Below are 24358 nucleotides of genomic sequence, written 5' to 3'. Positions count from 1 at the left end.
CAAGGTAGACATAGGTATAATAAGTTACTCATTACCATCCATACTAGTTATATATTGTTCAATGAACTCATATCTCATACGTACCAATTAGGTACCTATACCACTCACAATGTAGTTATACTTTTCTCATTAGCTTACATAACATTCACTGTTGAACCATTTGGAACACTACCGGATATTCATTAAGCCTTAGACGTAGGTAAGGTACCGATGCCATGTCCCAGACATGGTCTTACACTGGCTCATATCTCAAGTCGATGCCATGTCCCAAACATGGTCTTACACTGACTATCATCTCGTAGCCGATGCATGTCCCAGACATGTCTTACACTGGCTTACGTCTCGAGGCCGATGCATGTCCTAGACATGTCTTACACTAGCTCCCGTCTCAATACCGATGCCATGTCCCAGACATGGTCTTAAACTGGTTCTCATAATGTGGCCGATGCATGTCCTAGACATGTCTTACACTAGCTCACACTCAAATGACCCAAATGTCATGGCATGAATATCCGATTTGTTTTCTAGGTTCGAACAAGAACTCTACTATCTCTATTCTCATCATACCATCTCAATTCCACAATCAAGAAATTCATGCTATATTAATTCAAATACAATTTAACACATACATTAGTAATGTAGTTGTATTATTTACATAAAACTTACCTCGAATTTCAAAACGTATATGACTAGTCGGTTTAGTCAATTTGCTTGGTTTTCCTCTGGTATAGGCTTGGATTTGAAAATTCTTGATCTAAAATAGCAAAATGCACTCATTTAATCACTAATAAAATTAAGCAATTAAAAATTCACATCTTCAGTAAAATGACGGTTTTGCCCTTAAACTTTGGCAAAATGACCATTTTACCCCTATGCTCAAAATCGATTTTTATCAAATTTCTTAGCATGTTAAGCTTAGCTGTACTCTTTTTACTCTTATAGCAACCCCAAATTCTCTCTATTTCACACATTCGTCATTCATTTTACAATTTGTGCAAAATTGCCCCTTTAGGTGTTTTCATGGTAACACCATTCACAAGATTTGTCTATTACACATCTAAAACTCATATTCTTCCATAAAATTTTAGAAATCACCCTAAATGCTCTCATGGAAAAACCCTAAACCTTCAACCATTTTGCAAGATATACCCCTCATATGAAAGCTTATGTTTCAAGGGTCTCAAAAATACAAAAATCATCAAGAGAAACTATCAAAATCACTTACTTGAGAGGGCTCAAAGTTGCTGAAATTTTTGAAGTTTTCAAACCCCTACACTGGTTGATATTTTCAGCTAAGAAGGGAGAAAAATGATAGCTTTTCCTTTTTGTTTTATTAAAAAGACAAGTAGTCAAAATTGGTGACCTAAGCTTAACCTAATTTTGACCTTCTCTTCAATTTGTCTCCCATAGCCGGCAATGCTTTCTTTTAAGGGGCTAATTTCCCTTTAAAGACCCCAAATTTTGGTTCTCTAGCTATTTAATACCCTTAGCTATCAATTCAAGACTTTTGCACTTTTTTGCAATTTAGTCGTTTTTCACAATTGTGCTCACAAACGTTAAAATTAGCCCAACAAATTTTTCATATACTATTATAAATATGCTATGACTCCAAAATAATAATAAAATAATTTACTCAACTCTGAATTTTTGGTCCCGAGACCACTATTCTGACTAGCCCCAAAATTGAACTATTATATTTCTCTCCCCTTAGGGATTTTCATCCTTGAAAATCTTACCGGTGAATAAGTTCGGGTACTGATGGTGTCTCTAAATTTTCAACACGAATATGATGGAAGCCAACTCTAAATCATGTGTCGGTAATTCTTCTCTTGTGGCTTCAGTTGCCTTGAAGCTTAAGCTATGACCTTACCTTCTTGTATAAGCACACACCCCAAACCATTCAAGGAGGCATCGCTATATACCACAAACTCCTTGCCCGACTCCGGTTGCACTAACACTGGGGCTTCAGTTAACAAAGCCTTTAATTTCTCGAAACTCTGCTGGCACTTTTCTATCCATTCAAACTTAACATCCCTTTGCAGCAGCCTTGTCATCGGCGTAGCTATCATAGAGAATCCATTTACAAACATTCTACAATATCCAGCTAAACCCAAAAAGCTTCAGACATCAGTCACATTCCTCAGTGGTTTCCACTGTACAATAGCCGAGATCTTTCTTGGGTCAAATCGGATCCTGTCTTCCGACACAATGTGTCTTAAAAATCCGACCTCTTTAAGCCAGAATTCACTCTTGCTGAATTTGGCGTAAAGCTGCTTATCTCTCAAAGTCTGTAACACAGTTTTCAAATACTCCGCGTGTTCACTCTCATCACCCGAATAAATGAATATGTCATTGATAAAGACGATGACAAACTTATCTAGATACGGCTGAAAAATATGGTTCATCAAATCCATAACACCACCGGCACATTAGTCAAACCAAAGGGCATGATAAGGAACTCATAATGCCCGTATCTCGTCCAAAAAGTAGTCTTCGATACATCTTGCTCTTTAACTATCAAATGATAATATCCAGACCTTAGTCTATCTTGGAGAACACCGTGGCTCCCTTCAGCTGATCGAATAAATCATCTATCCTTAGTAAAGGATACTTGTTCTTCACAGTTACCTTATTGAGTTGTCTATAGTCGATACATAGCCTTATCGACCCGTCTTTCTTTTTCACAAACAACACTGGTGCGCCTCACGGTGAATAAGTAGGTCTTGCAAAACCTTTATCTGTCAACTCTTGTAGCTGTACTTTCAACTCTTTCAACTCTGTCGGGGCTATTCTATACGGAGCAATAGAAATAGGTGTCGTACCGGGGACTAACTCAATTTCGAATTCTATCTCCCTCACTAGAGGCAATCTGGGTAATTCTTCTGGAAACACGTCTGTAAACTCACAAACCACTAGTACCGATTTGATCTTCAATTCAGACTCTTAAGTATTCAACACATAAGCTAGATAAGCCTCGTATCCTTTCCTCAAATATTTCTCGGTGGTCAAAGATGATATTACTACAGGCAGATTATCTGACTCATCTAGTCCAACTTGAAGAGCATTCCCGTCTTCACATTTCAACTCAATTATCTTTTTCCTGCAGTCCACTACAACACTATGAGAAGTTAACCAGTCCATCCCAAGGATTACATCAAACTCATTAAACGGCAATAACATCAAGTTAGCCAGAAACCAATGACCTCTAATTGTCAAGAGGCAATTCCTACATACTTGGTCCACTAGTACATGTCTGCCTAAAGGATTAGACACTTTTATTACAAACTCAATGGACTCTACTAGCATACCCATACGAGGTATAAATTCCATACAAATATAAGAGTGGGTAGATCCCGGGTCAATTAAAGCAATAATAGAAATTACATGGATAGAAAAGACCCGTGATCACGTCAGGAGACTCTGCCTCTTCTTGAGCTCGTATAACATAAGTCTTTGTAGGCGCTCTACCCTCAGACCTCACCACAGCATCTCTTGGCGTGCCTCTACTGCTAGCTCCATTTCTGGGGTTCTTTTGTGATCTACCCCTCAAGGGAGCACTGCTTACTTTCACATCTTATTTTCTCTCTCTCTCATCCAACTCGGGACAATACGGATGAAGTGTTCCAATGATCCGCACTTGAAACAACCCTTTTCATTCCCTCGGCACTCTCTAAAATGACGCCTTCAACATTACAAGCAGTCTGGCCTATTTGGCCGAGTACTACCAACACTTGCGACTGAAGTGGTCTGGGCTTTCGAAGTTGTGTTCTGTCAGTTCTTGTTCCTATTCGAATACTCTACTGAAACATTCAATCGGGTAGTGAACTCTCTCGATCTTTTAGAAGAGAACTGATGTGATTTCCCCATCTATCTCTTCATTGCATCTCTCGACTCAAAAGCCGTTTTCCTCCTTTCTTTAATCAACTATTCGGACTTACAGGCTAAGGCTCTTTCAGAAAGGCCTACAAATTCCCACAGCTCTAAGATGCCAACAAACACTCAGATATCTTCATTGAGGCCGTCCTCAAACCTCTTACACATGGTGGCTTCTATAGACACTCACTCTCGCACATACTTGATGAGCCTTACAAATTCACACTCATATTCTGTCATTGACATTCAGCCTTACTTTAGCTCTAAGAATTCCTTTCTCTTTTGGTCTATAAACCGCTGACTAATATACTTCTTTCAGAACTCTTCCTAGAAGAATTCTCAGGTTACCTTCTCTCTCGGTACCACAGACACGAGAGTGTTCCACCACTGGTAGGTCGAATCTTTCAAGAGTGACACTACACACTTCACGCACTCCTCAAGCGTGCATGGCAATTCATCAAATACCCTGATGACATTTTCTAGCCAAAACTTTGCCCCCTCCGGGTCATCATCTACACTAGCCTGGAATTCCTTGGCCCCTTGTTTCTGGATCTTGTCTACCGGAGGCTTCTCTCTTCTAAACATGTTCGAGCATTACGGAGCTACCGGGGCATACCGAGGAATCAGAAGAGGTGGAAGAGGTGGAGTGTTCGGATTAGCACAAACAAACTCCGTGTACCAAGCATCCATCATTCGGAGCTAGGCTTCTCTAGCCCCTCTGCCTTGGCCAATAGTTACAGGCTCACTCTCTACTGGCGCGGTCCCTTCAGCAGGAGCCGACGCATTACTTTCAACATCATCCACAGTGGCTCTATTAGGATCCATTTACTATATGAAAACATAATTTATAATCGTCAGAAATCATCACACTATCAATATACAGTTATGACATTTATAGCTAGACTCATACTATCGCTAGGTTAGTTCTAGAATTGACTAAACCATAGCTCTGATACTACTAAATGTAACACCCTATACCTGTAACCCATGCCGGAGAGGAGTACAAGGCATTACCTAACTTGATCTCATGCCTACAACCAATCTCAAGTCACCGAAACTCGATTCAAACTTCAAACTTTTTCAATATCTACCTTAAACTTCTTATTATGGGCCTATGAGCCCCAAATCGATCATTGAAAGCTAGTTAGAGCCATCCCAGGTCCTTAAACCAACTTTAAGAAATTTTCTTTTAAAACAGGGCACACGCCCGTGTAACCATTTCGACATGGTTGTGCTGATGGCCCATGTGGCTCACACAGCCTAAGTGTGAATTAATTTCTAATTCACACTTACAGAGGTTTTCACACGGCCAGACAAACGCCCGTGTCATTGGCCCGTGCCCCTCACACAGCCACGACATGCCCATGTCCTAGCCCGTGTGCAAAAACATGTATATTCTGTTTTGACGTCAGCATGCTCATAATGTCACACGGCCAAGGCACACGTCCATGTGCTAGGCCGTGTCCTCCACGCGGCTGAGACACATGGCCGTGTCTCTGCCCGTGTGTTTATTACCATGTATACTTACTTGAAAATTTTACGTGCAGGGGACACACGACCGAACTACACGCCCATGGGGCAGAACGTACATCACACACGGCCTAGACATACGCCCGTGTGTCTACCTGTATGGACAATATAAGGCTATTTACCAAGCCTCATTGCCACCCTTACTTGTCTATTTCCATACAATTCTAAAACAAGTACAATTTCTAAAATCAAATCAGCCACAATAGACATTCATTATCTCATGATAATGCATCTTTTATAAATTCAAAATGAATGCTAGCCATCATTTAAGATATAGTACAAATTGAAGGGCTTCTAAACCTAGCCAACACATTTGGACAAATCTCAAAAACACAAAATAATGAGGTCTAAGTCCTATACATGCCATAATCAAAAATATAAATCGAACCATATCGAATGCTTCGGTTGATAGTGTGATCGATATCTCTGACTTTCGGTGATCCTTGAGCTAGATAGGCGGCACTGTAAGGAAATGAAAAGGAAAGGGAGTAAGTGTAAAAGCCTAGTAAGTTGCATATAAGTAAGTACACAACAACAACATTTTACCAATGATCCACATGCTCATGATACCAAGGTAGGCATAGGCATAACTTACACATTACCATCCATACTAGTCACATATTGTTTAATGAGCTCATACCTCATACGTACCAATTAGGTACCTGTACCACTCACAACGCAGTTATACTTTCCTCATTAGCTTAGAACATAATGTTCACTGTTGAACCATTTGGAACACTACCAGATATTCATTAAGCCTCAGACATAGGTAAGGTGCCGATGCCATATCCCAGACATGGTCTTACACTGGCTCATATCTTCAGTCAATGCCATGTACCAAACATGGTCTTACACTGGCTATTATCTTGTAGCCGATGCATGTCCCAGACATGTCTTATACTGGCTTATGTCTTGAGGCCGATGCATGCCCCAGACATGTCTTACACTAGCTCTCGTCTCAATGTCGATGCCATGTCCCAGACATCATCTTAAGCTGGCTCTCATAATGTGGCCGATGCATGTCCTAGACATGTCTTACACTAGCTCACACTCAAATGACCCAAACGTCACGGCATGAATATCCGATTTATTTTCTAGGTTCGAACAAGAACTCTACTATCTCTATTCTCATCATACCATCTCAATTCCACAATCAAGCAATTCATGCTATATTAATTCAAATACAATTTAACACATACATTAGTAATGTAGTTGTATTATTTACATAAAACCTACCTCAGATTTCAATACGTATATGACTAGTCGGTTTAGTCAATTTGCTTGGTTTTCCCCCGGTCTAGGTTTGGATTTGGCAATTCTTGATCTAAAATAGCAAAATGCACTTATTTAATCACTAAATAAAATTAAGCAATTAAAAATTCACATCTTCGATAAAATGACTGTTTTGCCCCTAAACTTTGGCAAAATGACTATTTTACCCCTATACTCAAAAATCAATTTTTATCGAATTTCTTCGCATCTTAAGCTTTGCTGAACTCTTTTTACTTTTATAGCAACCTAAAATTCTCTCTATTTCACACATTCATCATTCATTTTACAACTTGTGCAAAATTGTCCCTTTAAGTGTTTTCATGGTAACACCATTCACAAAAGTTGTCTATTACACAAGACTCATATTCTTCCATAATATTTCAGAAGACACCTTAAATGCTCTCATGGCAAAACCCTAGACCTTCAACCATTTTGCAAGATATACCCCTCATTTGAAAGCTCATGCTTCAAGGGTCTCAAAAATACAAAAATCATGAAGAGAAACTATCAAAATCACTTACTTGAAAGGGCTCAAAGTTGCTGAAATTTTTGAAACTTTCAAATCCCTACAATGGCTGATATTTTCGGCTAAGAAGAGAGAAAAATGATAGCTTTTCCTTTTTGTTTTATTAAAAAGACAACTAGTCAAAATTGGTGACCTAAGCTTCACCTAATTTTGACATTCTCTCCAATTTGTCTCCCATGGTCGGCCATGCATTCTTTTAAGGGATAATTTCCCTTTAAAGACCCCAAATTTTGGTTCTCTAGCTATTTAACACCCTTAGCTATCAATTCAAGACTTTTTCACTTCATGTGATTTTGTCGTTTTTCTCAATTGTGCTCACAAACGTTAAAATTAGCTCACCAAATTTTTCATGTACTATTATAAACATGTTATGACTCCAAAATAATAGTAAAATAATTTACTCGACTCTGAATTTGTGGTCCTGAGACCACTATTTCGGCTAGCCCCAAAATCGTGCTATTACAATAGGAATCTCCTCATATAATTTTTGAAAATAGGTAACCACTTCAGACTGCATTTCTTCCAGATCATAGACCCACTCCCCCTTCTGATTCTAAATTGCATAAATGCGATTAAATTTCCACCCTTTTTGGGTCCAATTTTTGAAATATTTAGGGTTATGGTCTCCCAAATTAAGCCAATCATAATGGGCTTTTCTTTTCCGCAATAATTCTTCATGATATAAAACATTCTCCAACTCCTCCCTAATTTGTGCCTTCTTCTATAACAACCAATCAGAGCCTGAATCTTCCATCACTTTTTAAATACTAGATAACTTGAAAACCAATTTTCTTTTATGAGGTCCTAAATGACCATAAATTGATTTTTTCCAATCCTTCACATAGGAAGTAAAGAACGTAAGAGAATCATCCATTTTGCCATTTAAATTTCAATTTTTTTGACAAAGTCAGCAAACTTTAGATGTTCAGTCCACCCAGCAGGAAACCAGAATCCTTTGCTTTTAGGCAAGTTTAGCTCCGGCCTTAAGCAAAGATAAAGTAACCTATCATCCAATTTTAACCTCGACATATAAGTAACTAAACAATCTTAAAGCATACTAACCCAAGCATCATTCCCAATTACTCAATAAAGCCTCCCAAAAGTCCTTCCTTTATGCCAAGTAAAAAACGGTCCATTGAACCCCAAATCATGCAATTCCTCTGACTCTATGAAATCCCTAAAAGCAGAACACCTCCTCCAATAAACACTCCCTCATTATTTTTCATTCGAGGATAGGATTTCATTAAAATCTCCAATCACCATCCAAGGAACCGACATAAAGGGAATGGACAACTTCAAATCTCTCCAAAGAATCTTCCTTTTCGTCTTATTAAGACTAGCATAAACGAGAGCTATGTATACAAGATCTGAGTGAATATTTCTGTAAATTTGTGTTAAGATAAATTGTGGATGATTACTTACAATCTCAACATTGATTGAATCCTCCTATCCCACCCAAATACGCCAAAAAAACCAACTGCTACAACTCTATGTGATATCTGAAAACCCAACTTGAGGATTACAAATCAGTTTTATGTCAATTAACCATCGGCTCTATTAAACTAACGATATCAGGTTGATATTCCAAATAATATTCTAGGGATATACGAGGGAATTTTGTGGTCATACATCCTTGAAAATTTCACGAGAAAATAGACATATTAATATCCATAAAAAATCACAAGAGAAAGAAAATTTACTGTTAGATGTCATATATGGATTTCCAATGCTCTTCAGTAGTAGATTCAACTTCTAAAACTCCTCCCTCTTTAATTTGACAAGAAAAATCAACTTTACCATTTGTGTACAGAATTTAAAATTGGAACCTAAATATTGCCAAAATGTTTAAAATGAGGCCCCTATCTTGAACGGTGTTGTTCAGTTTAACCCCGATTTTACCATCTCATTTGTTTATTACTCATATCCCCTTTAGAGTTTACCATCGATTGTTGCCCATCCATTGTCAAACCAGGATTCAAAGGAGTCTTCTCTTTAAAAGAAACTACAAAATGTTTGGAAGGATTGAGCAACCCATCACCTAAAGACACCACCACTTCCATTTGTCATTCAAAGATTGAATTTGTAATAGCCTGTTTTTAGTCAATTTAGAACAATGGTTTTGGGACCACAAATCTGAGGTCAAAATAATAATTTTATTATTATTTTAATGTATACAGCATGAATATAAGATCGTGTGAAAATTTTGTTAAGAAATTTTTTCATTTGGATGCTTAATTCGATAAAAAGGACTAAATCGCGTAAAGTGTAAAACTTGAGTTCTATTAGCTAAAGGTATTAAATGGCTATGAAATTAAATATTAAAGGTCATTATGTAGTAATTAGCCCATTTTTAATGTTAATGGACATTTATGGACATGCATTAAGTGTTTTTAATAGTTTTTAATTAATGTTAAATAGGTAATTTGGTTATTTAAAGTAAAATAAATAAAACAGAAACCAAATTTTTATGTTATCATCTTCCTTAGCCAATTTTTCACAAATAAGAAATAGCCATTTTTAAAGCTAGGGTTCGGCCAAGGCATTTTTGTTCAAATAGGTATGATTTTTGTCCCATTTTTAATGATTTCTATGTTTTTGAAATCGTTACAGCTTAATCTAGCTAGCCCAGGGACTATTTTGCTAAACTAATAAAGGTTTAGGGTTTTTCCATTGATGAATCTATGTGTATTTTGACGTTTAATGATAGCAAATGTATGGTTGTTGTAGATAAATAACATTTGTTAAGTGATTTTCAGTAAAATGTCCAAATAGGGATTAAATTATGAAATGTGTAAAATTCGTGATTAATTTGTGAAATAAATGAAAAATGTGGGCTACTAGGGACCTAATTGAAATTCGTCTAGCATGGGTATAGGTTGAATTGCATGAATTTGTATTTTTATGAGATAATGACCAAATTGTGAAAATGTTGAAATATTGGGGCAAAAGTATAAAATTGCCCTAATATGTATTTTGGACTAAATTGAATAGAGTGATATTTAAATAAGTTAATTTTGATTATATTTAGATCAAGAAAAGTGAAATACGGATTTAGATCGGGGAAAGAATAGGGTTTTGGACTAATTGACTCATTTTATTATTTTTGCATTCGAGGTAAGTTCGTATGTAATAAGTGCTGCTATATTTGTGTTTTAAATGCTTTGGTGTTGCATAAAATGTGAATACGACACTATGGACATGTTTGACGATGATTCAACAAGGGTGAAATCCCGGTTGAACCTTAAAAATAGATTAGGATACAAATGACATGTCATTAGGGGTTATGTGATTTGGGTGATGGTCCGTACGTCCTACTGGTGGCTGAGTTATCCAGCATGTGTTGCGGATACTGATCAGCTTGTGTGAGCAGCACCATGTAGCTTCTTCATGACTGTCAGCTTGTGTGAGTAGACCCGTTGATAGCTCGAGAGTGAGCATTATATGTGATACGAGATTGAGATAGCTTTGGCAATGTATGTGGCTCTTAGGGTGCGAGTTTCCCGTGTATCCGATAGTATTCCAAATGCTTCAACTGGTATGTCAAAGACATGGATAAGCATGAGACTAGTAAGAGATGGTATAGGTATGTACAAGAACCGTATAAGTATTGAATCAATAAAACTTGTGAATTTCACAACTAATCTTGTGATTGATTATGTGGAAGGTTTGTTAGCTAATATGAGTTATGTGATGATATATTCAATTATTTGAATTGTGTATTTATGATTAATTGACTTTATTTCATACAAGCTTACTAAGCTTTATAGCTTACCTTATTTATTTTTTCGTGTTTTATAGTGATATCAAAGCTAGCTCGGATTCGAAAATCGTTGGAGACTTCATCATACTATCCAACTATCACTTTGGTACTTTTGAATCTATGTTTTTAGATATATGGCATGTATAGGATTATGGTCATTTGAAACGGCTTGTAAATGTTAAGTATTTGGTTTTGTACATAGCCATGAGAGTTGGCTTATTTTGGTTGATTTGGTTGTGTATATATATGTAAATGGCCTTTGTCTTGTGTTGATAATTGCTATGCTAATGCTTGTGGTGAATTGTTAATTTTTGAGAAGTTATATACTTGTGAGTTTAGGCATAATGATACATGTTTGAAAGTGTCCATTTAGTGGAAATGTGAATGTGAATTTGGTATAAATGGAATGGTCTATTTTGTTATTTATGTGTGTTGTGGATGATGGTATAGAACTAGCATGAATTAGGTTTGATTTAGTTGGTTTGATTGCCTATTTATGCCATGTTTTGGTGTCATTTGTTTTGGTGTACGTGTATACAAATTTGGGTGGCAAAAGGGTTTGGTAAATAGCCTATTTTTTTCCACACGGGTAGAGACACGGGTGTGTGTCTCAGCCGTGTGTGACACATGGTTATGTTACATGGTTGTGTGTCCCCTAGTGTTGAATTGAATCCAAGTTAGTATGCTCCACACGACCCAGCATACGGGTGTGTGACTTGGCCGTGTGGCATAAGTCAGTATACTCTACAGGTTTGGCACGACCTAGTACATGGCCTGGCACATGAGCATGTGAGGCCATTTTGAGATGGCACACGGGCTGGTCACACAGGCGTGTGGTTGTCCTTGTGACTCAAGTTAGGGAGTTACAAGAGGTCAGACACGGGCTGGGACACGACCATGTGATTCCATTTCGAATGTCCATACAGCCTGTGACACGTGCGCGTCTTTGGCCGTGTGAGACACATGACCGGGCCACACGGGTGTGTGTCCCTTGTATTTTGTAAAAATTTTCTAAGTTTTCCAAAAATTTCATAAGTTATCGGTTTAGTCCCGAACCACCCCGAATGCATGTTTTGGGCCTTATAGGCTCGTATTAGGGACATTATGAATGTTTGTGAATGATTTTGAATGATGTTTGCATGGAATTCGAAAATGTATGTGAAATGTATGTTATTTACGAAATAAGTTTGGTAATGCTCTGTAACCCTATTCCGACGTTGAATATGAGTGAGGGGTGTTACAGAATTAAAGTGGGAAGAGGTGTCCAAACCTTTACCTGTAGAATCACAACCATCGTGAATATCTAAAAAATTCCTTATTTTTTTTGGTGTTTTTATCATCGTTCAAGATTGGATTATCACTACAACACTCTAGTTGGAACAATCTAGAATGGACCTCAACATTTTGGACCTCCCTCCTCTTAACAAACCTCACATTCTTCAAAGGCCTAACAGTTTTGGCCAAACTAATCAGCCTAAGATTAGGACTAATTCTATTCTCTTCCATTATTAGACTTTGAGACTCAGTCCGAGCTCTAGCATTAAGGCCCATTTCCCTTATACCTCTTCCTTAACCCACTCGAGATGTAGGTGCTTACCTCAAACAGACTAGGCTAATAGCTCCACCTTCATTATAGCTTTCATACTAAACTAAACTAATTTAAGGGTGTTTTTTAAACTAAACTAATTTTCTAATTTATCTAAGATCGTGACAGAGGCTAAAGTTGGAAAATACTTTAAGAAAACCAATTAAGAAGACAATAGCCAAGAAAGAATCCACCTAGACTTCACTTATTACCTTTGACTTAGACAATTTGTTCACTTGACTTATTCCATAGAAATACCTAATTTATGATACTATCTCTCTCAAGACTAGAAATAATTGACTCTAGGTTGATTAATTGAAATCTCTTTCTAATTAAAACCCCCTATTGTCGCATTAACTAGATCTATGGATTCCATTATTAGATTTGACTCTAATCTGACAGATTTATGTTGTCCTATCTTTAGGATTGCATTCAACTCTGCTTAATTATGAATGATCTACTTTTAAGCAGGGGATTTTCCTCCACTGAATAAGCAAATCAAAAACCTGGATTAATATCCTGAAATATTAAAGCAAGAATTAAAACTCATAATTAAGAATAAGAACAATTATTTATCATATATATCAAAGCATAATAAGATTCATCTTAGGTTTCATGTCCCTTAGGTATTTAGGGATTTGAGTTTATAATATTAATAGAAAATATCTCAAAGTTTGGAAAATAACAAAACATAAAGAAACCTAAAGAACTTTTAAGAAATTGTATGGAAATCTTCAGTCTTGATGTAGATCTTGGCTCTAAGGTGATTCTGATGGCTATTCGTGAGTATTCTGCCCTCAACTCTGTGTGTCCCTCTAATCCTCTTCTAGGGTGTTTATATAGCTTTATAATGCTTCAAAACCCTCAAAAGTGCCCTTTTTTGAATAGAACTAGGCTTGGGCTCGGTAGAGACACGGTTGTGTGCTACACCCGTGTGAAGGTGCTCAGGCCGTGTGCAATACTGAGTTGGTTCTTAGTCAACACGGCCATGACACACGGGCATGTGGTCTGCCCGTGTGTCACACACGGGCATGTGGAGCACCCGTGTGGAAGTGCCTAGGCCATGTGAAACAATGATTTAGGCCCAATTTGTCCGTTTTTGGCCCGTTTCTTGCTCTTTTTGCTATCCTAAGCTCTCCTTAGTATAAAACATGAAATTAAAGGATTAGGAGCATCAAATTCCCTAAAACCAAGAAGAAATCATTCATAAATATGCCAAGCATAGGGTAAAAATATGTATAAATTACGGTTTATCAAATATCCCCACACTTAAGCATTTACTTGTCCTCAAGCAAAATCCTCAACTCACAATCAAAATAAATATTTCTCAACTTATAATTCTCATCAATAATGTTTCAAAATAATTCACAAGTAATCATTCATTGAAAATTTAACTAAAAGAATATTAAAGCTTCAAATAGTCAAAGTTGATCATTTTAATCATAAAATTATAGGCATCCCCCTTTATCTAAGTAATTATCTTTAATTCCAAATTGACATTGATTGAAATCCGCACTAAAGGTTCACTCAAATCACTTAATATGTTTAAGGTTTAATGATTAAACACTCATTAGTCAAACATGAAAAGTTATTACCATAGACTTGCATGAAAATCAAAGCTTCACCACTATAAATGAGATGATACACAAATCAAAAGGTCTTTGAAGGGTTGTAACGGGGCTTTGGGATAAGGTGTGGATAAAGGCTGAAAAAGAAACGGTTAGAATCGAGATTAACTTGATAAATTACCTAACTGAAAAAATAACTAACATCGCTTGAATAAACATGAGCTTCATCTCAGAATATTGAATTAAGTACTTAAGCTCAAAAACAAAGAATTACTACCAATATGTATGGTTTTTTTTTAAGATAAGAATAATTGTATAAGAGAAAATTATAAGATTCGAAAGAAAGACAATAGTTAGGCAGTTAACAAAATCAAATCTTGACAAAAAGGGACTTAATAAATTAGGAAAAATTCTCAACGAATCAAAAAGTATGCTATAGGGGTTAAAATTTAGGGTAAAATTAAAAAAAAAGTTTGTTAAGCTCAAAGGGGTTCACTAAGGGTTAATTATGAGGGTAGGCTTTTTATGGGGTAAATGGGTTAAAACCTAAGTGCCTTTATCATTTTAGTATATCAAATCAAGGGTGTGGTCTCGACATGTATAATTGATGCAAGGTCTAGAATAACAAATTAATGTTGACACACTCATAACTAATAAAATCAGTGAGCAAGAAAGATATATGCTCTAAAAAGCTCAAAATCTCACAAAAATTATAGGTATTTGATGTCAATCCTTGTAAACTCAAAACTTCAAGATAATACCTCAATTCAGGGAAACAACCTAGTAATTTTATTTCTCAAAAGTTTCAACTTATCATACTCGATTCTCTAATGTCTTAAAGTTTAAACAATCAATGCATAGTTACCTATGATTTACTTCAAAAACATAATAGAAATCATAAATCAATCAGAATTCACTTTAATACTGATATGAGAAAATTATTTGTGAACAAGATAAAAATTCAGGGATTTCTAATAATCACATAAATAACCTCCCAACACTTAAGATGTACATTGTCCTCGATGTACAAAGATATATAATATTAATATAAGCATAATATCAAAAGAAATGGAGAAAATATATAATATTAATGTAAGCATAATATCAAAAGAAATGGAGAAAAGCGAAACTACCCTGAATTTTTAGATGCAATCCTTGGAATAGCGAAGGCTGGATTTGTAGATATGACCAATGGTAGACATGATTCTGAGTTACTAATAAGAAAATAAACACCACTGTGGAAGAGAATTTAGGCTTACTTGATAATAACCATTAAGAAAAACATAGTTCAAAATCTAAAAACATAAGTCTTCAAAAATAAATAAAAGAAAGATAAAATGAAAATAAAGATAAAAATAAAAATAAAAATAAAATAGATGGACTCAAAGGTCCTCATCATCGGTGTCGTGAGCCGATGGCGCTGCAGGAGTGATATAGAGGTGCTCGTGAATCTGCCTCAAAGTCTCATCGATACTGTCAAAACTCGTATCAAGACTGTCGAACCTCCGAGCACAGTACTGACAGAAATCAGTGAACTCCTCGAATGACAGTCCTCGAAAGCTGGCAGTAGAAGGAGTGTGACGGTGACTCGAAGGTAGAGGCTGTGGTTGATCCTCGTGAGGGGGAGGGACATCATCGGTAATGTCCTCCGGCTCATCCTGGTCATCAGACTGAACGAATCTGTACAGAGGGGGGGTTGAATCCACAAGTCGCTCTATCATTCTCATGTAGATCATTGTAGATATTCCCTGAGGAGTCGTCTAGCCTACTAATGTGAGTGTCGATGACATCTCTGGAGTGTCGAAGAGGCCGAAGTGTCGAAGGACTAAGGAAAATGGGGCCCCTCCTATGGCGATCCGTCTGGTGGCGAAAGGCGAGGGTGATAAAAAAAGGCCAAGTCAAATACATGGCCAGTCACCATGCTCCATAAGAAGTACGCGTCGGTGGTGCTAACTACTCCGATTTTCTCTCTCCTCCCAGTCAAAATGTGAGCCAAGATGGCATGAATGTAGCGTAGTGCTAGAGGGAGAGACGTCGCCTTTGAGCGACTGGGGTCATAGGGAACCGTGCTCGCTGTAAGGTCAATCCAACAGTAAGATGGCGAATAGTGTATATGACGGTGAAACTATAAAAAATTCTCTGAAGCCATGAACTCCTCCGTGTAGAGGCCCAAAGTAGCTCCAAACTCGGGTACACTCATATGCTTGACAAGTCCACCAAGTCTAAAACGATAGTACTAGCCTCGTCATGTGTATTCATCATGTGGTGTTGGTGGAAAGTAGTGCAAAATTCCAATGTCAACTCTGAATAGGTAGGCTCGATAATTAAAAAGAACTGATCCCACGGGACAGTATCGAGTTAGAAGCGAACAAGGTGAGCAAGTTAGACCTGCTCCAAAGCAGCCCAATCGATACATCGGCCCACACCTAGCGGTCATACGCGAAGAAGCTAAAACAGGTCTTCCTGTGGGTTTGACAAGAACCGAAGTAGAGGGTGGCGAGCTTCGGTCGAAGCACTCGAAGAGGTTGCGCCAGGACCCTTCCGCGTTTTCGAAGCGGGGACAGCAGTCTTCTTGCCTCTTGTGTTTGTCATGTTGTACCTGTCAAAATAAAAGGCTGTATCAATAAATAATGTAGCACGAAATAAAATCCAAATAATCCTAAAGAAAATTTAGCTCCTAAAACAGTATGTGTAGAGACTAAAAATATGTAAAAATCAGAGTTTTGAGTCATCATTAATCAAGAAGTAAAAAGGGACCAAATAACTAAGTCTAAAATTATAAGACAAAGTCCTAAAAAGTGATAGAAACAAGGAATAGTGCAACGACAGAATAGTAATACTACTCAATTTTAACTTAAAAAAGGACTAGAACTAATATAGTAAGACAAACAAGATTATTTATTATTAAGATTAATACTAATAAAAATAATTGAAAATAATATAACAAAAATAAACAAAGAGACACTTATTCTAGTTAATATAAATAAATAAATAATAATAGTAAAGAAAAAGAAAGGGTAAAAAGGGGTAACCAACGCCGATGAGGAGGTGATGGTTGGACGGTGGCAAGATGGTAGGGGTGAAGGTCGGGTTGGACGAAGGTGCTACTTGCTAGTGTGGCGGCGTTGGGAGAGGCACGAGCGTGGCGGGTAAAGCCGTGTGGTGCACGGTGGGGTGGGGTTGTGGGTATGCGGAAGAGTTGAAAAAGAAAAGAAAATGGAAGAAAAAGATAGGGGAAGGAGGAAAAGAAAAAAGTAGAAGTATGGGAAGCTAGGGGTGGCCAGACGGTGGGGGGAGGGAGGATGCAGCGGCTAGGGTTTGGAGGAAAATTTTGAGAAGAAGAAGAAGAAGAAGAAGTTAGGGTTGGGGGTTTAAAAAAGGCACAAGGTTATGTGAAGTCCGTGTGGATTGTGTTCAGCCCTTGTTTATCGCAAAAATTTAATGTCTAATCGTCACAAGGCTTGAGGACACGCCCATGTGGCGGTCCCGTGTGGTACACACGGTGGTATCGTACGGCCGTGTGTGATGTTGTTCGCTTCTCCCACGCCCGTACGGTGTCTCACATGCCCGTATGTCCGAACACACGGCGTATTCCTTGCCCGTGTGGCTCCCTGACTTATTTAAATTTGAAAAATTTGCTCTAGTTTTCACATGGCCTAGGACACACCTGTGTCTCCCGACCGTGTGATTCACACGGCCATGTCGCACGACCGTGTGGATCAAATTCATGGCCGTGTGGCTCGATACTTGGGAAATTTTTAGCCCTATTTTCACACGGCCGAGGACATGCCCGTGTGTCCCGACTGTGTGGGCTACTGTACCTACACAAAAACATTAAAAATAGCTGAAATAAACTAGTTAGTGGTGTTAGTGCTCGGGTTGCCTCCCGAGAAGTGCTTATTTAGAGTCTATGCTCGACTTACCTCTCATTCGCATGATTACAACAGATCGCAGAGTCGAGACTCCTCACTATCAATTCTATTATCCACATAAAATTTAAGTCGAGTAATATTTACCTTAAAAGTGCCGAATTGAGAATGATTTACCTTAACTATACCGTATGGGAAAACATTCAGTACCGTGAAAGGAGTTGCTCCGTCTGTATTAAGCTCTGAAGTAACAATTTGGGGGTCCTTGACATCTAGCAATACTTTATCCCCAACCTTAAATTGCGTTGTTTCATCCCTAGGCTTATCGAGGTGTCACTTTGATTTATCGTGTATTTTTAGTTTCTCATCGACATGTGTTCACCATTCGGCTAGTTTATCAATCTAAAGCCTTCGTTCTTTGTGGGTCGCTCCGTTCTTGTTGCTTTGATTGGAATGAGGCAATATCACGTTCGTCCTAGGAGATTCCTGCAAAGAAGTTTGAGTTGCAACATTAGTCAAATTAACAGAATTTAAACAATCATCTCGATTACTAGATATATTAGTAAAATCATGAGTTTGAAGCTTAAACGTGTCATCACCTACACGAAGTATCAATTCACCTGTGCCAACATCAATGATAGTTCTAGCAGTTGCCAAAAAGGGCCTTCCTAAAATTAAAGGTACATCACTATCCTCATCCATGTCTAGAACAACAAAGTCAACTAGGAATATAAATTTATCAATTTTGACAAGTACGTCTTCAATAATACCCCTAGGAAATCTAATTGTTTTATCCGCCAATTGAATGCTCATTCTAGTTTGTTTGGGTTTCCCTAGACTTAGTTTTTTAAACATTTTATAGGGCATGACATTAATACTAGCCCCTAAATCAGCCAAAGCATTGTTAACAACTAAACTACCAATTAAGCAAGGAATCGTAAAACTCCCTGGATCTTTCATTTTGTTGGGTAGCTTATTTTGTAGAATGGCTGAGCAAACTGTGTTCAATTCCACATGTGATGCATCATCCAACTTCCGCTTATTTTCTAAAAGCTCCTTTAAAAATTTAACTACGTTTGGCATCTGCGAAGGAGCTTCAATAAACGGCAAGCTAATATGTAATTTCTTTAATAATTTAAGGAATTTACCAAATTGTTTGTCCGTGTGGTCTTTCCTTGTCGCACTGGGGTATGGTACACGAGGTTTATATTCTCTACTTACCGGCTTTTTCTCACTATGATTCACCTCATCCTTACCTTTACTTACCACAAATGCTCGTCTCGGTTCTGGTTCAGGTTCAGGTTCAACTAACCCTTCTTCATCACGAATAGTAATTGCATTAAGCTGCTACCTTAGGTTAGTTTCAGTATTACTCGGCAAGCTACCTTATGGTCATTTGGAAATCATCTTTGCCAACTGGCCTATTTGATTCTCGAGCCATTGAATTGATGCTTGTTGATTTTTAAGAGCTGTCTCGGTGTTTTGGAAACATGTTTTGGATACCTTTATGAATTTTGTTAGTATATTTTCAAGGGTCGGCTTCTTTTCCTACTAGTAAGATGGTTGTTGAAAACCCGGAGGATGTTGTGGTCTTTGATTTCCTTGACCACCCCATGAAAAATTGGGATGGTTCCTCCAACCTGCATTATAAGTGTTACTATACGGGCTATTTTAAGGTCTAGAATTATTACCCATATATTGGACTTGTTCCTCCTCGGTGCTAGGGTTGAAGGATGGATAATCTGTGTTATTACTTCTCCATTTGAATCACACCTCATCATTGGATGCACCTGAGTAGAACCATACAAACCATCAATCTTTTTATTTAAAAGTTCTACCTGGTTAGATAATATAGTGACCGCGTCGAGGTTGAAAACACCAGCTACTTTTGTCGGATTCGTTCTCATGACTTGCCACTGAAAGTTATTTAGTGACATCTCTTCAATAAATTAATAGGCCTCTTTAGGTGTTTTTTGTTTAAAGTTCCACCGGCGGCTGCGTCAATAAGTTGCCTTGTTGAGGGGTTCACACCGTTGTAAAAAGTCTGAACCTGTATCCATAGAGGTAACCTATGGTGAGGGCATCTTCTCAATAAGTCCTTATATCTCTACCATGCATCATAAAGAGTTTCTAGATCCATCTACACAAAAGAAGAGATATCATTCCTCAATTTAGCCATTTTAGCCGACAGGAAATATTTAAGTAGAAATTTTTCGATCATTTGCTCCCAAGTAGTGATTGACCCTCGTGGCAACGAGTTCAACCACTGTTTAGCTTTATTCCTCAATGAAAAGGGAAATAACCGAAGGCGTATGGCATCATCAGAAATGCCATTGATTTTAAAAGTGTCGCAGAATTCCAGAAAATTTGCTAAATGAGTATTTGGATCCTCGTCCTGCAGACCATCGAACTGAACAAACTGTTGTATCATTTGAATCGTGTTAGGTTTCAGTTCAAAATTATTTGCAGCAACAGCAAGTCTAACTATACTCGATTCAGTTCCTGTTAAACTAGGTTTAGCATAATCATACATAGTGCACGGAGCAGGATTCTATTCTACTAGATTTGTAGCAATCGCAAGAGGTAGCGAATTATTCTGATTATCAGCCATCTCCTCGTTTATAGTATGGATATCGTCCTCTTGCCCTTCCTCTATGTATTATAGGCTTTTCCTAATTTCTCTTCAGTTTCTGCGAGATGTGCTCTTAATCTCAATGTCAAAAAGCAGAGGTCTTGACGGGTTCCTCCTAATCATAAACTAGAGACACCTGCCAGAGGCAAACGAAAGAAAATTTAGAAAAGAAAAATTAAATTAAATTAAAAAAATAAATTGCAATAAAAGTAAAAATGGCTAAAGTAATAAAAATCAAACGTTCCTAATATCTTAGCCCCCGGCAACGGTGCCAAAAACTTGATGGTCGTAAAACTAACTAAAAATTCAACTTAAGGCAAGTGCACCTATCGAACAATAGTATAGTTATGATGAGACCAGAATATCGTATCCACGAGGACTAAAAGTACTAGTAGTTATTCTCTTTTTATTATCTACCCTAAAAATTTAAGGGTATTTTTTAAACTAAACTAATTTTCTACTTTATCTAAGATCACGACAGAGGCGAAAGTTGGAAAATACTTTAGGAAAACCAATTAAGAAGATAATACCCAAGAAAGAATCCACCTAGACTTCACTTATTACCTTTGACTTAGACGATTTATTCACTTGACTTATTCCGTAGAAATCCCTAATTTGTGATACTATCTCTTTCGAGACTAGAAACAACTAACTCTAGGTTGATTAATTGAAATCTTTTTCTAATTAAAACCCCATTGTCGCATTAACTCGATCTATGAATTCCATTATTAGATTTGACTCTAATCTGATAGATTTATGTCATCCTATCTCTAGGATTGCATTCAACTCCGTTTAATTATGAATGATCTACTCTTAAACAGGAGCTTTTGCTCCACTGAATAAGTACATAAAAAGCCTAGACTAATATCCTGAAATATTAAAGCAAGAATTAAAACTCATAATTAAGAATAAGAACAAGTATTTATCATATAAATCAAAGCATAATAAAATTCATCTTAGGTTTCATCTCCCTTAGGTATTTAGGGATTTTAGTTCATAATATTAATAGAAAACATCTCAAAGTTTGGAAAACAACAAAACATAAAGAAACCCAAAGACCTTTTAGAAAATTGGATCGAAATCTTCAGTCTTAATGTAGATCCTGGCTCCGAGGTGATTCCGATGGCTATTCGCGAGTATTCTCTGCCTCCCACTCTGTGTGTCCCTCTAATCCTCTTCTAGGGTGTTTATATAGGCTTTAGAATACTTCGAAACCCTCAAAAGTTCCTTTTTCTGAATAGAACTAGGCTTGGGCTGGACAGAGACACGGTCGTGTGCCACGCCCGTGTGAAGGTGCTCAGGCCGTGTGCAATACTGAGTTGGTTCTTAGTCGACACGGCCATGACACACGGGCATGTGGTCTACCCGTGTGTCACACACGGGCGTGTGGAGCACCCGTGTGGAAGTGCCTAGGCCATGTGAAACAATGATTTAGGCCCAATTTGTCCGTTTTTGGCTCGTTTCTTACTCTTTTTGCTATCCTAAGCTCTCCTGAGTATAAAACATGAAATTAAAGGATTAGGAGCATTGAATTCACTAAAACAAAGGAGAAATCATTCATAAATATGCCAATCATGGGGTAGAAATATGTATAAATTACAGTTTATCAAGCATCCATGGACCATATGCTGGGGATTCATTCACTCTGTCGTCTTCAACCATCACCGCCATAGCCCCCGTAACACCTTTTTCATTCGTAGTCGGCCCCTTATCTGCCATTGAAGAAAGCTTCAAATTTGGGCATATTTATTTAGCATGCCTATACCTAACACACGAGAAATAGACTGTTGGTAAGTTTTCAAACTCAACTCTTTAAAGGTTTCCACTAATCTAGACTGTGAAACTGATAGGCTTTGTAGATTGGCATAAACCGCCATGTGAGCAAATCTTCCCTTGCTCCATTAGTAGTGTTAAGATCTAATTTCACAACCTTCCCCACCATCATACCGATTTCCTATAGAACTTTCTGATTATACAAGTGCTCTAGTAGACTAGGAAAACAAATCCAAGCCAAAACTACACTTGGGAAGGGTTGGGCAGGATTGAAATCAATAGTCCAAGGTTGCACTGTCAGATATTGCCCCTAAATAATCCATGGACCCTAGGATAGAACCTTTTCAAAATCCTCATTGGTTTGAAATTTTGCTAGAAAATAAATATTCTCAATGTCTATATGTTGAAACGACTTCGAAGGTTGCCATAAATTCGAGACTCTATTCTGAAGAGCCACAAAACCAATATTCTGGCCTAAAAGCTTGACCACAATTGTATTTTCCATATCATTTACCCTTTCAAAGAAAACAATGGAAGGAATACCATTCACATATGATTTTTTGACATCTCCTTCAACAAAATCAAATTCATTCTTCCCTTATGTCACAACCCCACATTTGAAACCCACTGATCCAGTTCCCAGTACTTTTTCTTTCTAGGAAATTTGAGAATTTGGGTTTGGATCACTATCCATCATGTTATCAACAACAAATTCTTATTCTTTAAGCTGAACTTTCTTGGTAAACCTATCATCAGTCCAACAAATCTAATCCTCATCGTTCTCACAGAGAGAAAGTGTTCCAATCATATTTTTTATATTATTAGTATAGAAGTATATTTAAAATAATATAATAAATATTGAAATGTATGATTTAAAATTAATTAATAATAATAGAAAAAATATATAGGATGTTAAATTAAAAAATAGATTAAATTTTGAGTAAAACGAAAATTAAATAGAAAAATACATAAAACTAGTATTATTAAAAGAGTAGGATTATTTATTAAGGCGTTGCCATCAATTTTGACTTGGTATTGAATTAACTTGTAATACCAACTCATTCAACAACAATATTAATATAAACAACTAATTAAGGTAATAAATTGTGTATATTAAATTAAAAAGTATAAAAAATAAGAAAGCAAAGTTATGGTTGAGTGTTAAATTTAACGAATGTGGGTTCAAATCCAACCATTTATATTTATATTTATTGGGACATTAAAATAGTTTCCCTAAATCAGCTGGGATGTGGTTAATGGATGACACTAACTCAATGAAAGGCTTTATAAGTATATTATAGATATTGCTAAATTAATATTAAGAGATCAATGTTAGTGCATGTGAAATGTTTATTTCATAGACATTATAATCTTTGATTCTAAACCATACTCAACGGTTAGATAGGGTTTTTTTACATTAATAATACAAAAAATAAAATACAAAAATAGGTTGCCTTTTAGATTATTTATAAGAATGGTATGTTTTAAACAGTGTTTTTTGATGTTGTTATATTGTCAAGCGACACCCCTCCAAAGTATTCCAATCATAACCAAATCATTCCAAGTGAAAAAATTATTATTTTTAATTGGTGTCCCCACCCTAGACGACACCGAAATTTTATTGAAGAAATACGAGTAATTTCAACAAATACAAAAGAAAATTGAAAAAATGCGTGTAATACTAGTGTCGCCCGATTAAGTGGCTACAACTATTTAAAATTTGAAAAAAAAAACTTTCTGCAATTTATTAGGGGAGGGGTTGCTGTGTCTGATTGGTCACATTTGCAGTAAGAGTGTCAGGTGCCACCTAACTATTGTTACCAATCGGTCACGACAACCCCTTCCGCAATATATATATTAATTTCCCTTCCAAACCAATATTTAAACATTGGTCCTTCCCCTTTTTCCACACATATTTTGGTGTTAAGCAATGACAAAAAATATTATCTTCCCACACAAATTTTAAGTTG

The 24358-nt window shown here is 37.0% G+C and overlaps 1 non-coding gene across 1 annotated transcript; it reads left to right on the top strand.

The window, feature by feature from the left end:
* The first annotated feature begins 20049 nt into the window (after nucleotides 1-20049).
* On the top strand, nucleotides 20050-20156 carry LOC128294670 (small nucleolar RNA R71). The gene has a single exon (XR_008284978.1). It is a non-coding gene; the product is annotated as a small nucleolar RNA R71 (small nucleolar RNA).
* The last annotated feature ends 4202 nt before the right edge of the window (nucleotides 20157-24358 follow it).

The sequence above is a fragment of the Gossypium arboreum genome, chromosome 6 (genome assembly GCF_025698485.1).
Source record: "Gossypium arboreum isolate Shixiya-1 chromosome 6, ASM2569848v2, whole genome shotgun sequence".
Classification (NCBI taxonomy): Eukaryota; Viridiplantae; Streptophyta; class Magnoliopsida; order Malvales; family Malvaceae; genus Gossypium; species Gossypium arboreum.
The sequence above is the reverse complement of the archived record's forward strand: the minus strand, read 5'-3'. Positions and strand labels throughout refer to the sequence as shown.